At 40.3% G+C, this 16414-nt stretch overlaps 1 protein-coding gene across 5 annotated transcripts in view; it reads right to left on the bottom strand.

The window, feature by feature from the left end:
* MAGI1 (membrane associated guanylate kinase, WW and PDZ domain containing 1) overlaps window positions 1–16414 on the bottom strand; it is a 627930-nt gene that overhangs the window by 547037 nt on the left and 64479 nt on the right. The gene's annotated exons all lie outside the window — the stretch shown is intronic.

The raw sequence follows: 16414 nt of genomic DNA, 5'->3' as shown, positions 1-16414 counted from the left end.
TGGTGATGAACAAAAATCTCATATATAGACTCTCACTAATTATTTGCTTTATTCAAAATTGATAATAATAATAATAGTTAATAATAATGATGAGAGGTGGTTGTATCTTCCCCAGTGCTTGGAAAATAGTAAGCACTTAGATCAGGCACAGTCCCTGTACCACATGAAAACAGGCACTGAATCCCTATTTTACAGATGGGAAAACTGAGGTACAGTGAAGTTAGTTGACTGTTCAATGTCACTCAACCTGCAAATGGTGGAACTCGGATAATTATAATACTTTTTTTAAAAGGCATTTTTAAGTGCCTACTATGTGCCAGGCACTGTACTAAGTGTGGGGAAGATACAAGACAATTCAATTGGACACAGTCCCTACATGGGGCTCACAGTCCAAGTCAGAGGGAGAAGGATGCAATCCCCATTTTACAAATGGGGTAACTGAGGTACAGAGAAGTTACATGACATTTCCAAGATGAAACAGCAGACAAGTGGCGGAGGCAAAATTAGAACCCAGGTTCTTGCCCTTTCCACTAGGTCACACTGCTTCATGGCATGAAGGGATAGAAAAGGCTACATGGTAATACCCAATTTTATGGTAATACCCAATTTTATGTTCATTTGTAAATGGTGCTAACATAACATAAATGAGGGCCGTGCTAATCAGAGAACAATGATGAGGCAAAAAGGTTGTGTGTGTGGCAGATATTTGAGTAAAAGGCGGGGTGGGGGAGAGTTGGGGGAGAAACACAAGCCATTTAAGCCACACCCCATCTATATTCCTGATTTCTTGACCTTGTGGTACTCTGGAAGCAGCAACAATGAGTCCCATATTACCACAATTTGACTGGCACACAGATCCTTATTGTTTCCCAAACAACCCATTCCTCTCGCCTTTTTCTGCCAGAAGATACTTCCATTTGTTCCACCTGCACTTCTTCTGCTGATGGATGAAAGTTATGCTGTGTATTTAAAGAAAAATATCTACTGGTGCAAGCACGGTTGAAAAAACCAATCCCAAGGACATAGGGTATACCCAGAGATGTGTTTGCAGCAACTCCCAATCTTTTCAAAGCTTCAGCTTGAAAAAAAAATTACTTCTTTCTTTAGCATGCACCAAACTGTGAAGTTATCCCCTCTAGATTGGAAGCTCATTGTGGGCAGGGAATGTGTCTATATTGTTAGACTGTACTCTCTCAAGTGCTTAGTACAGTGCTTTGCACACAGTAAGCACTCAATAAATACAATTGAATGAATGAATCTCCTAAATTTCTGGGGCTGTGCTTTACCCTGTCCTTTAAAGTATTTCTTCTGTCCCTCTTGCTTTTGGTCACCTCATTTCGGCTCATCATACAGCAGCTGCTTTAAGTATTTTACTGCCACACATTCTGGTCCATAGTTAGGGAGAAGGTAATCGATGTTATGAATGCAAAATCCACTCAGACTAGCTCTGAGGAAAATAGTTTTTCTAATGGGTTGTAATTGTTCAGGGGATGGGAGAACAGTGAATAAGGTTTTATTGTATGAAAGGTTTCTGAGAAATGATGGGGAGATGAGAACAAAAACTGCATGTGTATCAGTAGTCTAATGTTTTAAGAGCTCCAGAATGGTGCTGGTTTGATGTTTAATTAATCATGCATATTTGCTCATCCAAAAATGAACACCGAAGAATTCTCATTTACTACACTGATTTAACAAAAATTTGCTTTACACATATTCATGCACACACATATATGATATATATTTATACATATATATATCATTAAGCGCTATGTGTCATGCACTTTACTAAGCACTGGGGGTAAATACAAACTACTCAGGTTGGACATGGTCTGTGTCCCACATTCATTCATTCATTCAATTGTATTTACTGAGCGCTTACTGTGTGCAGAGCACTGTACTGGGGCTCGCAGTCTTAATTCCCATTTTAAAGATGAGGTAACTGAGGTACAGAGAAGTTAGTGACTTATCCAAGGTCAAACAGCAGACAAGAGGTGGAGCTAGGAATAGAACCCAGGTTCTTCTGACTCCCAGGCCCATGCTCTATTCATTAGGCCATGCTGCTTTTATTCCTAAATCATCAAACGTTACACGACTTGCTCGGTAAATTACTGTGCCTGTATTCAACTGCATGCTCCATAAATGATTTTGACTGACAAAGGATTCATATGGACCTTAACTGTCCAGATTCCGTATTTTCTGAGACCATGCCCATAGCAATTACAAAATTTCTATTAAAAGAAAATATGTACTAAGCATTGTTAGCTTCAGATTATAAATAGTTTTGCAGAACATCAATATGCTAAGTAATTTAGGAAACATAACAAAAAAACCCAAGTGTTTGTGTGAAAAAGAATGCCTTTGATTCAAAGTAGTACTGATTTATCACACAATTGCAATGAGTTGCACTAGTTTACAACAAAGGCTGCAATCATCTTAATAATTAACTGCTTCCTTCTTTTTCCCCCACCACCTTTACCATACATCCTCAATCACCGCTGCACTGAAAACAAAAACACTTTCTTGCTGATAAATATAATGAATGCACTGTGCACTGTAAACAAAAGCAACTTAAACCAAATTGCCTGGCAAAGCAGAGCACTCGGGAGTCACCTGAGAAATAAATTATGCCCTTGATCTGAGACTTGACCTCCAAAAAAATAAATCATACATGCTTTTTGCTGGGTAATAATCAATAATGCTCATTTCCTCCTATTATACTAAGGATGTGGGTCAGTTATCAGAAATTCTGGCACATGCATCAGGAATTCCTGACATTCTAAATCTGTCTGGACATTTTCCCCAGGCAATAGCAGGGATGGGGAGTCTGGGACTGAGCTAAGGAAGCTGAGCAGAGGCACTAGGACAAGGCTCCTCACAGTTCAGTCTCTCTCACTGGCTTTCTACCTCTTCACCTTCAGGATCTCCTAGACTAGCGCTCCCTGGCTGATTCACCCACCACTAAACTAACCACCCCAGAAGCTCTAAACCAAGCTGCACATCCTTACACTAAATTTGTTATCAAGAATTGCAGGATTTTAAAAGAGCTATTTCTCAACCACAAAGAATTCAAAGCTGTTCCAGCAACCCCAACTGTAAAAGAAAAAAACAAAACAAAAAAAACACTATCAACTTTTTCCCCCCTTCCTTATTCTATCCTGTAGGGAAATAAGAGGAAATAGGTTTTGCTAATCTAAATGAACCATCAGAAAAGAAAAATCATGACAATGAGCAGACAACTATCTGGTTTCAGTTTCCAGTTGTATATGGAAATAGTCAAAGAACCACTAGTTTTTGATGTTCTTAAATTAACCTGGAAATTGATTTAAAGAATAAAAAGGTGTTTTATTTCATAACAATTTATGACTTTTCCCATAATAATTCTCGTCAGAATGCCACTTCCTTGCAGTGCGTTTTGTCAGAACTCATCTGGGATGTGGGAATTATTAATCCCATTCAGCATATGCTGCAATATATGAACATTCAATGGTTTCACTTTTTGCATGTGCATCCAACTTGGTTTCAATTTAAAGATATTCTGAATTTAAAGATATCTTGAATTGATTCAGTGCTTTTATTTTTTTATGGTATTTGTTAAGCACTTACAATGTGCCAGGCAATGTACTAAGTGCTGGGGTAGATACAAGCTAATCAGGTTGGACACAATCCCTTGTCCCACATAGGGTTCACAGTCTTAATCCCCACTTTACAGAAGAGGCAACTGAGGTGTAGAGAAGTTAAGTGACTTGCCCAAGGTCACACAACAGACCAGTCATGGAGCTGAAATTAGAACCCAGATCCTCTGACTCCCAGGCCAGTTTTCTATCCACTAGGCCATGCTGTTTCTCCAAAAGCACTTTCCACACTGTTTATTCGTCTCCTTACAACACCTTTGTGAAGTAGGGTGAGGCAGAGATTAACATCACAATTTTACAGATGAGGAAATTTATGCTTGAAAGGCTAAGTAACTTGTCCAAGGACACATACCAGGCCTGTGTCAGAGCTGGGCCTAGAACCTGTGTTCTGTGATTCCCAGCCCCCATGCTCTTTCTACCTCACCTCCTTTTATCAGACAATAGTATTTGAGCACCTACTGTGTGCAGAGCATTATACTAAGCACTTGGGAAAGAACTAGGCACTAGGAGACTAGATCCCTGCCCTCAAAGAGTCTTTATGATGTGAAAATGCAATCGATCCCACTTCGTGCATGGCCTAGTGAATAAAACCTGGGTCTGGGATTCAGAGGGCCTGGGTTCTGATACTGGCTCCACCATTTGCCTGCTGTGTGACCTTGGGCAAGTCACTTAACCTTTCTGTGCCTCGGTTTCCTCAACTGCAAAATGGGGATTCAATAACTCTTCTCCCTCCTACTTAGACCATGATCCCCATGTGGGACAGGAACTGTGTCCAACTAGATAAACTTGTATCTAGCCCAGTGCTTAGAACAGTCCTTGACACATAGTAAGAGCTTAACAAATTCCAATGAAAAAAAAAAGTTCTGTCACTTTCCTCCTAATAACATGACCATATTGGCACATATATTTCTTGTAAGGGGTTATGGTCATAACAAGGGATTAATCATAACATTTCATCCAAGACAGATATAGTTCAACTATCAAAAACTTGCTTTTGCCTTTGATTTGAAAAACAAAATGAACTCACCAAAGAACAACCATTGATTTCCCATCAATAGGACTTTACCAAAATGAATTTCAGCTCCCACTGAAGGGAAATTCATTTTGACTCCTTTTTCTGATCAAGTCACTAGTTAGTAATGAGGTACTCCATTTTCAGCCAAGTTAACTGCCACTGATGGGGATGGGACTGGCAGTTTACATAGATAAGCCTTTTTTTCCACTTCCAGTGATATGAGTTCATGTCAGTGAATGATGGACTCACTTTCTTTACTGGAAATTGCAGGTCCCACCTTTTGGTGGCATACATTTACTTGGAAAAAGAGGTCTTTCATCCATGGCCCAAATGCCACTATGAAAAAAAAATTGATAAGAACAATTTAGAAGTGGGTTTTTTGCACATATGGGGGTTGTGTGGTGGGTTCAAATTCAACTCTAGAAATTTGAGCATTAGATTATAAGATGTTTTAACTATGATTAGTTCTACAACAAGTAAAACTAGCATTATGATATTAGTTCATTGACCTATGCCACAGTCATGCATGTGTACACACACACACACACACACACACACACACACCTGAATCATCCAATATAACAGTGCATTCTACCAAAATAGGCATGTGGTTTTTGTAGGAACATTACCTATCCCTCCAAAAGTGTCTTATGCAAAATGCATGTTGAAAACACACACTGTGGGCGAACTTACTTTTTTTTCCAATCTAGGTACTCTAATTTTGATACTTTATTATGGGACCCATGAAAATCTGTGTCACAAAATTGAAGAAACATTGCAGATTAACATGTTAGGATAACATAGGAATATTGAGAATGGATACCTTAGGAATGCTGAAATACGGATCATTGAGATACAGAATTTAATTTGTTCTCTGGATTCTAAATAGGAACCAGAGAACCAAAGAGGAAAACTATTTTTATGACATCATAATGACGCACAAAACATGACGTTTTTCTTGCTTTTATAAACCACTGAACACCGGGGGGTGGGGAGGAAACGTGCTCAAAATACCACAAGTAATGATATTTATTAAGCACTTAACTGTGTGCGGAGCACAGTACTAAGCATTTTGGAGAGTACAATTCAATAGTTGGTAGACACTTGCCCTGCCCATAAGGAGCTTCCAGTCATCCCAACATTTTAATACAGCAGTATAATGGGTCTATAAATATGCTTGCATTTTCAGGCAAGAAATCAAAGTCTCTCAGTCTTAATACTTTTCAAATCATAGTTTTTCATTGTTTATTGTGGTTGTCTCATTGTCCTGTGTTTATTTTTCGAAAGCAGTTTCAGACCTTTATTCCCACTGAACAGACTCTAAGAATCAGGCAAATCTGGGAATTATGGTGGATTTACTTCTCATGGACTCACTAAATTGTCCATTTTGATGCTGTTGCCATAATCAAATTAAGTCCAGCTGATCTAATGTTCTTTCCAGTTAGGCTCAGGTCAAGAGATAAGGAGCCAGTCCATTTTATGAGCCTGCACTCCTGAACCACATTAGTGAGAAACCATTTTGATAGTTATCTGCACCTGTTTCCCCTATTATACTTCTGTGCATGGATATAACTCTTTATGAATTTAGAAAAGAGACAACACAATCCTCAGAACAGATCAACTATCTCAAATATTTTCTTCGCTAAATGCAGGTACATTATTCTCCTATTCTCCAAAACACATGAGGAGTTTAGGAGTTTAGCTAATCCCACCATAGATGGCAGAAAAGTTTCCTCATCACAAGGGTTATCTAAACCTCACCAAGCACATTTCTAAAACATCACCCCCCTTCTTCCTCCCAGGCCCTGTAGAAGCAACAGGCTGAAAATCTGAGCAAATAGGACCTTCTTTTATTATGCATGAGGATATAAACAATTTTTAGAACTACACCCAGTTCTTCTCTATAATGCCAGGGTTGGGTTCTTGAAAAAGCTTGTGTTTAAAAAAAAAAAGACAGAGAAAAAGAAAAAGAAAAAAAAACCTGGCCTGTGGTAGTCACCCATTTCTAATGCTATGTGCCCAAGCAGTTTCTTCAATAATGTAGCATGCCAAGCCTAAACAGCCTTGCATTCTAAAGAAAACATTCTCTAACAGTGCTTGGCACATAGTAAGCGCTTAACAAATATCATCTTTTTTTAATTTCCCAATCATATAAACAGTGTAGTCCAGTACAAAGAGCACAAGCTCTTCTAATGTCAACCTATTCACTGTACCTTAATTTAATCTCTCTCCATTGACCCCTTGCCTGCATCCTCCCTCTGGCCTGGAACTTCCTCCCCTTTCACATATACAACAGATCACCACTCTCTCCACCTTCAATTCCCTCCTAAAATCACATGTCCTCCAAGAGGCCTTCCCCGATTAAGCCCTCATTTCCCCCCTCCCTCTTCCTTCTGCATCACCTTTGCACTTGGATCTGTATTCTTTAAGCACTTGATATTCATCCCACTCCCAGCAATTATGTACATATCTGTAATTTATTTTAATGCCTGTCTCTCCCTCTAGACTTTAGGTTCCTTGTGGGCAGGAAACTTGAGTACCAACTCTATTGTACTGTACTCTCCCAAGCACTTAGTACATTGATCTGCACACACTAAGTGCTCAATAAGTACCATTGGTTGATTGGGCAAGTACCATTGGGAGCTGATCCCTGCTCTCAAGGAGCTTACAATCCAGTGAGGGAGATAGACGCTAAAATAAATACTACAAACGTTTACCCCAGTGCTAGGTGACATGGGAGTGCTAAAGTGATAGTAGCTGGGGGAAATAGGATGGGGAAAAATGAGAGTGATTGGGGAAAGTCTTCTGGAGCAAATGTAACATAACTTTAGAAGTACGGGCAGGATAAAAGGTATGAACAAGGAGCAGATGGTGAGATAAAAGAGATCACAGCACAGTAAGAATGAATCAATCAATCGTATTTATTGAGTGCTTACTGTGTGCAGAGCACTGTACTAAGCGCTTGGGAAGTACAAGTTGGCAACATATAGAGATAGTCCCTACCCAACAGTGGGCTCACAGTCTAAAAGGGGAAGACAGAAAACAAAACCAAACATACTAACAAAATAGAATAGATATGTACAAGTAAAATAGAGTAATAAATATGTACAAACATATATACATATATACAGGTGCTGTGGGGAAGGGAAGGAGGTAAGATGGAGGGGATGGAGGGGGGACGAGGGGGAAAGGAAGGAAGGGGCTCAGTTTGGGAAGGCCTCCTGGAGGAGGTATGCTGTGCTGGCTGGCCTGTAATAGGAGATCAGCCAGGTAAGATATGAGGGAGAGCTAATCTTATCTTAAAGCTGATGGTAAGAGGTTTGTTCCAGGTGGTGATAGATGGGCAAACATTGAAGGCTTTTGAGGAGTGAGGAGACATAGGCAGGATTTTTTTTAACAATAATAATATTAATAATGGTATTTTGTTAAGCATTTACTAAACACTGGAGTAGATACCATTTTTAAATGGTACTTGTTAAGCACATACTATGTGCCAAGCACTGTTCTAAGCACTGTGGTAGATACAAGTAAATCAGATTGAATGCAGTGCCTACCCCACATGGGATTCACAGTAAGTGGGAGTGAGAACAGGTATTGAATCCTCATTTTACAGATGAGGAAACTAAGGTACGGAGAAGCTAAGTGACTTACCCACGGTCACACAGTAAGCAAGAGCTCACCTCCTCCGGGATGCCTTCCCAGACTGAGCCCCCTTTTTCCTCTCCCCCTCCCCATCCCCCTGCCCTCCCTCCTTCCCCTCCCCACAGCACCTGTATATATGTTTGTACAGATTTATTACTCTATTTTTTTACTTGTACATATTTACTATTCTATTTATTTTGCTAATGATGTGCATCTAGCTTTACTTCTATTTATTCTGATGACTTGACACCTGTCCACATGTTTTGTTTTGTTGTCTGTCTCCCCCTTCTAGACTGTGAGCCCGTGGTTGGGTAGGGACCGTCTCTATATGTTGCCAACTTGTACTTTCCAAGCGCTTAGTACAGTGCTCTGCACACAGTAAGCGCTCAATAAATACAATTGAATGAATGAATGAATAAAATGGCAGAGACAAGATTAGAACCAAGTTCTCCCAGGCCCAGGCTCTGTCCATTAGGCCATGCTGCTTCTCTGCTTCATTGGCCCCTCTTAATGGAACTGATCATCTAACTAGTCTTGGGGCAGTGGTCAAACATTCACTTGAACTCAAGAACAAATTGGAAGATACACTTTTAGTACTCAATGGAAAAGAATAAAACATTAGGAAATGTTTAGGTACCACTGGTTTATTTATGAGTTTCTCTTGAAGAACAAAAGGAAAAGCAAGGGGCACAAACTTATTAGCAAAAGAAGTGTTACTTGAAGACACTGCCTGCCAACAAAATTAGGGTAAAAAGGACAAATTAAATTATGTGTTATCATTTGACTGTGCAGGCTGCAGTATGTCATGGGCCATATGCTACTCGAACAAGGGAAATGGGCTTGATAATTTAGTGCAGCAATTGGATTAGAAAATGGAGCTCTACACTGACCCAACCTAATATTACTAGAAAAACTCATTGTACCCATTATAAACTTAATGGGTTGTTTAAAAAACATTAATTCCCCTTGCTTTAATACATGCAGAATACATCTCCAGCACTGCATAAACTGAAAAAAAAAATACTCAAACTATCTTGGCAAGTGCCAAAGACAAGTTAACCGTCTTCTTTTCTTCCCCAGGGGCTCAAGACATGAATATCACTTAGCATATGTCCACTCAGAAGGGACAGACCAACAGAACTGAAATACACTTAAGCAAGTTTCTCAAATCCCACTGCCTATCCATGTCCAAAAGGTAATCCATTCATCTAGAACACTATTCCCAAGTGGAATCTCTGCTAGATCTATGTTGCACAGTAAAATGCATTAATCATCAGCTACAGAACTCTATCTAATCCCACTAAATCTACTTATAAAGGAAAAAAAAGGATATGCAAGACATTGAATTCAGGTTAGAGAGGGGCCACTGACTTTTATGGAGCTCATCAACAATTGTAAAAGGACAAAATTGGTATCATGAGAGGTACGAATGTCTTAGCAGACACAATCTAGTCATTCCTGGTACAGACTATCAGACCCAATATTTATGTCTTTCCCTTCCCTTTTCTCTCCTCTGGAGATAAAATACTAATGCTATTTCAAAGGCACACACACCACAAAATCATGGGACTAGCCGCATCGTGTCTACTTAAACTACTGTACTCTCCCAAGTGTTTAGAACAGTGCTCTGCATCCAGAAAGTGCTCGATAAATACCACTGATTAATTGATTTTTCACTCATCGTGGGCCAGTAATGTTCAGTGCATCAGAAGTGATACAAGACTTCATGTTTCCAATTTTCGAATGCCTCTGGAAGGAAAGCATGATAATCTATAAAGAAAGTGGGCTTGCATTTTTTATTTAATTTCATAAGAAAAGAAACATTGCAGTGTTGCTTGTTTCTGAGGTTTTTTCATTTGGGAGTTGCTATTCACTTTTTTAAAGCTTCCAGTATATGTGGTTTCCTTGAATAGTGGATTCATTTCCATCTTCAGTTTTCTAACTTTCCCTTGTTAGGACAGGTATTTAGGTCACTTCTTGTTTTCATGTTTGTACATATTTATTACTCTATTTATTTATTTATTTATTTTACTTGTACATATCTATTCTATTTATTTTATTTTGTTAGTATGTTTGGTTTTGTTCTCTGTCTCCCCCTTTTAGACTGTGAGCCCACTGTTGGGTAGGGACCATCTCTATATGTTGCCAACTTGTACTTCCCAAGCGCTTAGTACAGTGCTCTGCACACAGTAAGCACTCAATAAATACCATTGATTGATTGATTGATTCAGTGATCATCCTGATATTCCCATCACACTGTGTTTCATGCCATTACCATCCAGTCACAGTGCTCTATATTTTTCTCCTGATGTAATTGCCCTTAATTGTAGCCTTTAAGTGAAAACGAGTAAGCAATTTGTAAAGAAGGCAAAGAAAGGGATGCCCTTGGGAAGGCGAGTGTAGTTGCTGGATTGTCTAGCACATGTGGAGTGTGGCATCAGGCTGTTCTCCTGCCTTCAGGACATCTCCATCTGGATGTCTAAAACTCAACATGTCCAAGACTGAGCTCCTTATCTTCCCTCCCAAATCCTGTCCTCTCCCTTACTTTCCTGTCACTGTGGATGGCACTACCATCCTTCCCATCTCACAAGCCCACAACCTTGGTGTCATCCTTGACTCCGCTCTCTCATTCACCCCACATATCCAATCTGTCACCAAAACCTGCCGGTCTCAACTCCACAACATCGCCAAGATCTGCCCTTCCCTCTCCATCCAAACCACTACCTTGCTGGTTCAATCTCTTATCCTATCCTGACTGGATTACTGCATCAGCCTCCTTTCCGATCCCCTATCCTCCTGTCTCTCCCCACTTCAGTCTATACTTCACTCTGCTGCCTGGATTATTTTTGTACAGAAGTGCTCTGGGCATGTAACTCCCCTCCTCAAAAATCTCCAGTGGCTGCCTATCAACCTCCTTATCAAGCAAAAACTCCTCACACTGGGCTTCAAGGCTCTCCATCACCTCACCCTCTCCTACCTCACCTTACTTTTCTCCTTCTACAGCCCAGCCCGCACCCTCCGCTCCGCTGCCGCTAACCTCCTCAATGTGCCTCGTTCTCACCTGTCCCACTGTTGACCCTTGGCCCACGTCCTACCTCTGGCCTGGAATGTCCTCCCTCCACACATCTGCCAAACTAGCTCTCTTCCTCCATTCAAAGCCCTACTGAGAACTCACCTACTGCAGGAGGCCTTCCCAGACTGAGCCCCCCCTTTTTCCTCTGCTCCTTCTCTTCTCCCCATCGTCCCTACTCCCGCCCTCTGTTCTACCCCTTTCCCCACTCCTCAGCACTTGTATATATTTGTACATATTTATTACTCTATTTTAGCAATGATGTGTATATAGCTATAATTCTATTTATTCTGATGCTATTGACACCTGTCTACTTGTTTTGTTTTGTTGTCTGTCTCCCCTTTCTAGACTGTAAGCCCGTTGTTGAGTAGGGACCGTCTCTATATGTTGCTGATTTGTACTTCCCAAGCGCTTAGTACAGTGCTCTGCACACAGTAAGCGCTCAATAAATACGATTGAATGAATGAATGAATAAATCAGTGGCGAGATATTTCAGTGTGGAAGAGTCCACTGTGAGAACCTTAGAGAAGAGCAAAATGCCAAATGAATGGGGTGAATGGGATGGGGAGAAGAAACCAAAACAAATTTCTATTTGCATTAGGCAGATTTAAAGATAGAAAAAGACTAGTAGGCACCAGGAAGATAACACTATGCTTATATGCTTATAACACTTGCACACTGAGACACACACACACACACACACACACACACACACACACACACACTGTTCTTTATAAAAAGCTTCCACCACTGCACTCTTCCCTCCCTCCTCCCCCCTCCAACTTTGGCCCAATTCGTCTTACTTTTCTTATTTAATATTTCATCTGTGGTACTTACTTCAAATAGAGAAAAATGCCTTCTCACTATAGGTGCTAACATGAAACAGCAATTAGAATCGGTAAGGCCTAGGGGATACAGCCCGGGCCTGGGGGTCAGAAGGACCAATCAATCAATCAATCATATTTATTGAGCGCTTGCTGTGTGCAGAGCACTGTACTAAGCACTTGGGAAGTACAAGTTGGCAACATATAGAGACAGTCCCTACCCAACAGTGGGCTCACAGTCTAAAAGGGGGAGACAGAGAACAAAACCAAACATACTAACAAAATAAAATAAATAGAATAGATATGTACAAGCAAAATAAATAAATAAATAAATAGAGTAATAAATATGTACAAACATATATACAAATATACAGGTGCTGTGGGGAAGGGAAGGAGGTAAGATGGGGAGGATGGAGAGGGGGACGAGGGGGAGAGGAAGGAAGGGGCTCAGTCTGGGAAGGCCTCCTGGAGGAGGTGAGCTCTCAGTAGGGCCTTGAAGGGAGGAAGAGAGCTAGCTTGGCGGATGGGCAGAGAGAGGGCATTCCAGGCCCGGGGGATGACGTGGGCTGGTGGTCGATGGTGGGACAGGCGAGAACGAGGTACGGTGAGGAGATTAGCGGCAGAGGAGCGGAGGGTGCGGGGTGGGCTGTAGAAGGAGAGAAGGGAGGTGAGGTAGGAGGGGGCGAGGGTTCTACTCACAGCTCTAACACTTGTCTGCTGTGTGACCTTGGGCAATTTGCTAAACTTCTCTGTGCCTCAGTTACCTCATCTGGAAAATGGGGATGAAAACTGTGAGCCCCATGTGGGACATGGACTGATTACAAGCTGATTAGCTTGTATCTACCCCAACACTCAGTACAGTGCCTGGCACATAGTAAGCACTTAAATACCATAAACACAAAACAAAAACATTTCATTTTGAGTGTAGGAGGGAAAATGTGGCAGGGATTTTGGGAGTACTGGGTAATGAAGAGGGGCAACATTCAAAAGGGCTGACCAAGCCAGAAAGTCACCATCTTGGGCCTTATCAGCCTCACTTGGAAAATTTTCAGAGACCAGAGATATGCAAGATTGGGAGTTCAGCTGCAACAGCTGCCAGGGGCTATCACTGCCATTGCCCCATGGAACTGGCACCTATGACCAGCACCTTTTATTTATCATTTGCTGTCCTGTGGTAGAGCTTGTGAAGCTGATCTTGAAATGCCTTTCTTGCTGAAAGCAAGACATTGTGTGATTTGAAGCTTAAAATGCCATCTGTTTTTTCTGATTTTTTTAGAGGAATAGTAAACATTTTCCCAGGAAAAATAAGACTGCTAAACAAACAATCAACAAAAATTGAGAGTGTGTTACAGCAGTTAGGAAGGAGGGAAGAGAGGAAAAAGGCTAATTTTTATTAGTCAATTTAAAATCATTTTAGTCATAAAATGCTCATTAGGGTCATTAAAAATGAATTGCTCTGATGGCCAAACACAGCCAGCATCAGTGCTTACCACATTCAGTTATGAAGAAAAATTCCCAACAATATAAGCCCACATAACATTAATCAATGGTATTTGTTGGGTGCTTACTGTGTCCAGAGCACTGTACTTGGTGCTTGGGAGAGTACAACAGAGTTGGTAGTCATGATTAATAATCTCTTGCTTATTAAAGAAACAGAGAATTTACTGTTTTATAGAGTGCTCCAACCTTGGGAATTAGAAGCATAGAGTAACACCTGTCTATCTACTGCTAGGCTGTAATGAACATAATTGTTCCCAGATCCTCATTAAGCCTTCTCAAAATCTGTAACTAAACTCAGAGACTTGAAACTAAGAACTCTGAGAAGCATGTTTATTTTTGCAGTTGTAAAAACCCTGCAACCACCTGGTTTATATTGTAAATGCACAAAATGAGGAATTAGCTACATTAAACAATTATTTTTGTCTTCAAGAAATTGCAATCTAGCTTTTCTTTTTGACCACGGCACACCTAAAATCTTGCAACAGAATTCTCTAGCAAAGACAATATTATATCTTATTTTTAAAACTAGAGCATTTAAACAAAGTATATGAATTCACTAAACAGATTTTTAAGATACCCCATTCCTTTTAAATGACTAAGGCCAAAGTTAAGAACTGATAGAGAAAGATTTTCTTTCCTTGATGGTAGCTGCAAAAAATATTAATCCATGACACCATTCAGCATGGTATAAAACACAGGAGTAAATGTTCTGGCACCACTGGTTTATTAATCAAATTGGTCAGTGTTGGTTTTACATATGCATATTACCCAGAGTTGTTCTTTTTCTACTTCATCCTACATGGGACATGCTTCCTTCATCTCTTAATTCAACCAAGGTTGATTTGTGGCAAACTAATTTAATTGATGCTTAATGCTTTAGGTGACATTTTAAAATTGGGATTAACTTGAATATAATCCCCTTGGGAAGAAATCAACGGCTATTTAGGGTCTCAAAAATTAGGTGGAAAACAATATTTTATGTGATTTCTGCTCTTTGTTGATTCCCAATGCCCTTAAAGTAAAACCAAGTTTGAGTAGGGTGGTATTCAAATATTTGGAGCACAATTACCACTTCAGCAATACAAAGATGATAGAACTATACCAGTCCACCTGTAAACTAACTTCAGTCTCTCCCGGATCTTTCACACAGGCATCTGCTGACTTGCCCGCCAATATCATAACTGTGTGCACTGAGCGACTGTGTGCAAATTCATGGTGATAGCCACAAAGCTGCATTGTTCATGTTTTTAAACCTATTAGAAGCTTTGGTATAACATTCTGAACAAGGCAGAAATTTTCAAATGAACTAGAGAAAATGCACTTAGACCAGAAGCATAGGTTACCCAGAAAACAGTTCTAAATGTCTACAATGCAACCCTTAGATGGGAGAAGTGGAAAGGTGATTATTGCTTTGTTTAAACATGGAACTGTTGATTCAATTGATCCATTCATAAGGTGCAAGCTTTTTCCAAGTTAACCAAATCACATACCATAGGTCATCTTCCTACAGGAACCTTCATTTGCAAACGTCTATTCCCTGATCAGAGTTACAATACATCCATAATTCCACTAACTAAAATCATAATTTTAGGTGGAAAAATACATTTTTGCTTTAAATGCATGTGGATTTTTCAGGTCAGTTGCAGAATACATAGGATCATATTTTATGTGTTTAATAGTGCCCCCTCAATTGCTTACAAAATGGAGTTAGGTAAAATACAAGAACAAGGATAGCTCTCATCCTTGTCACCTTTCATAGATATGGAACACTGATTATATGCTCAAGTTTAAAAGAGAAGTTAATGTATTAATTGGTATCTGTGTTGCATGATGAAAACCCACCCGTTTCTCTCCAACTAAACTGCTACCATGTTAATATAATCACTCATCCTATCCCTTCGGTATTACTGCATCAGCCTCCTTGCTGACCTCCCAGCCTTCTGTCTCTTCCCAGTCCAGTCCATACTTCATTCTGCTGCCCAGATCATTTTTCTACAAAAACATTGAGGACATGTCACCCTGCTCCTCAAAAAACTCCAGTGGTTGCCCATCAACCTCCATATTAAAAAAAAACTCCTCACCATTGGCTTTAAAGCACTCCATCATTTGTCCCCTGCTACTTCACCACACTACTCTCATTCTTCAACCCAGCCTGCACATTTGGAGGTTAGCTACTCCAGTGCTAACCTTCTCACTATCACTTGTTTTGCTTCTCACAGCCGACTCCTGGCCCACGTCCTGCCTCTGGCCTGGAGTGCCTTCCCTCCTCAAATCCAACAGACAATTACTCTCCCTCCTCTTCAAAGCCTTATTAAAAGCACATCTCCTCCAAAGGTCTTCCCAGACTAGGCCTCTCCTTTCCTCTTCTCCTATTCCCTTCTCCATCACCCTGTCTTGCTCCCTTTTATCTTTCTCCCTCCCAGCCCCACAGCACTTATATACAGATCTGTAATTTATTTATTTGTATTGATGTCTGTCTCCTCTTTCTAGACTGTAAACTCATTGTGGGCAAGCAATGTGTCTGTTTATTATTGTATTGTACTTTCCCAAGCACTTAATACAGTGCTCTGCACACAGTAAGCGCTCAATAAATACAATTGAATGAATGAATGATGATAATGGCATTTGTTAAATGCTTTATTAATTACTAAGGGCTTGGGTAGATATAAGTTAATCAGGTCTCTGTCCCTGTCCCTCATAGGGTTTACAGTTTAAGGAGAAGGGATCAATG

Source organism: Tachyglossus aculeatus, chromosome X1 (genome assembly GCF_015852505.1).
Source record: "Tachyglossus aculeatus isolate mTacAcu1 chromosome X1, mTacAcu1.pri, whole genome shotgun sequence".
NCBI lineage: Eukaryota > Metazoa > Chordata > Mammalia > Monotremata > Tachyglossidae > Tachyglossus > Tachyglossus aculeatus.
The sequence above is the reverse complement of the archived record's forward strand: the minus strand, read 5'-3'. Positions and strand labels throughout refer to the sequence as shown.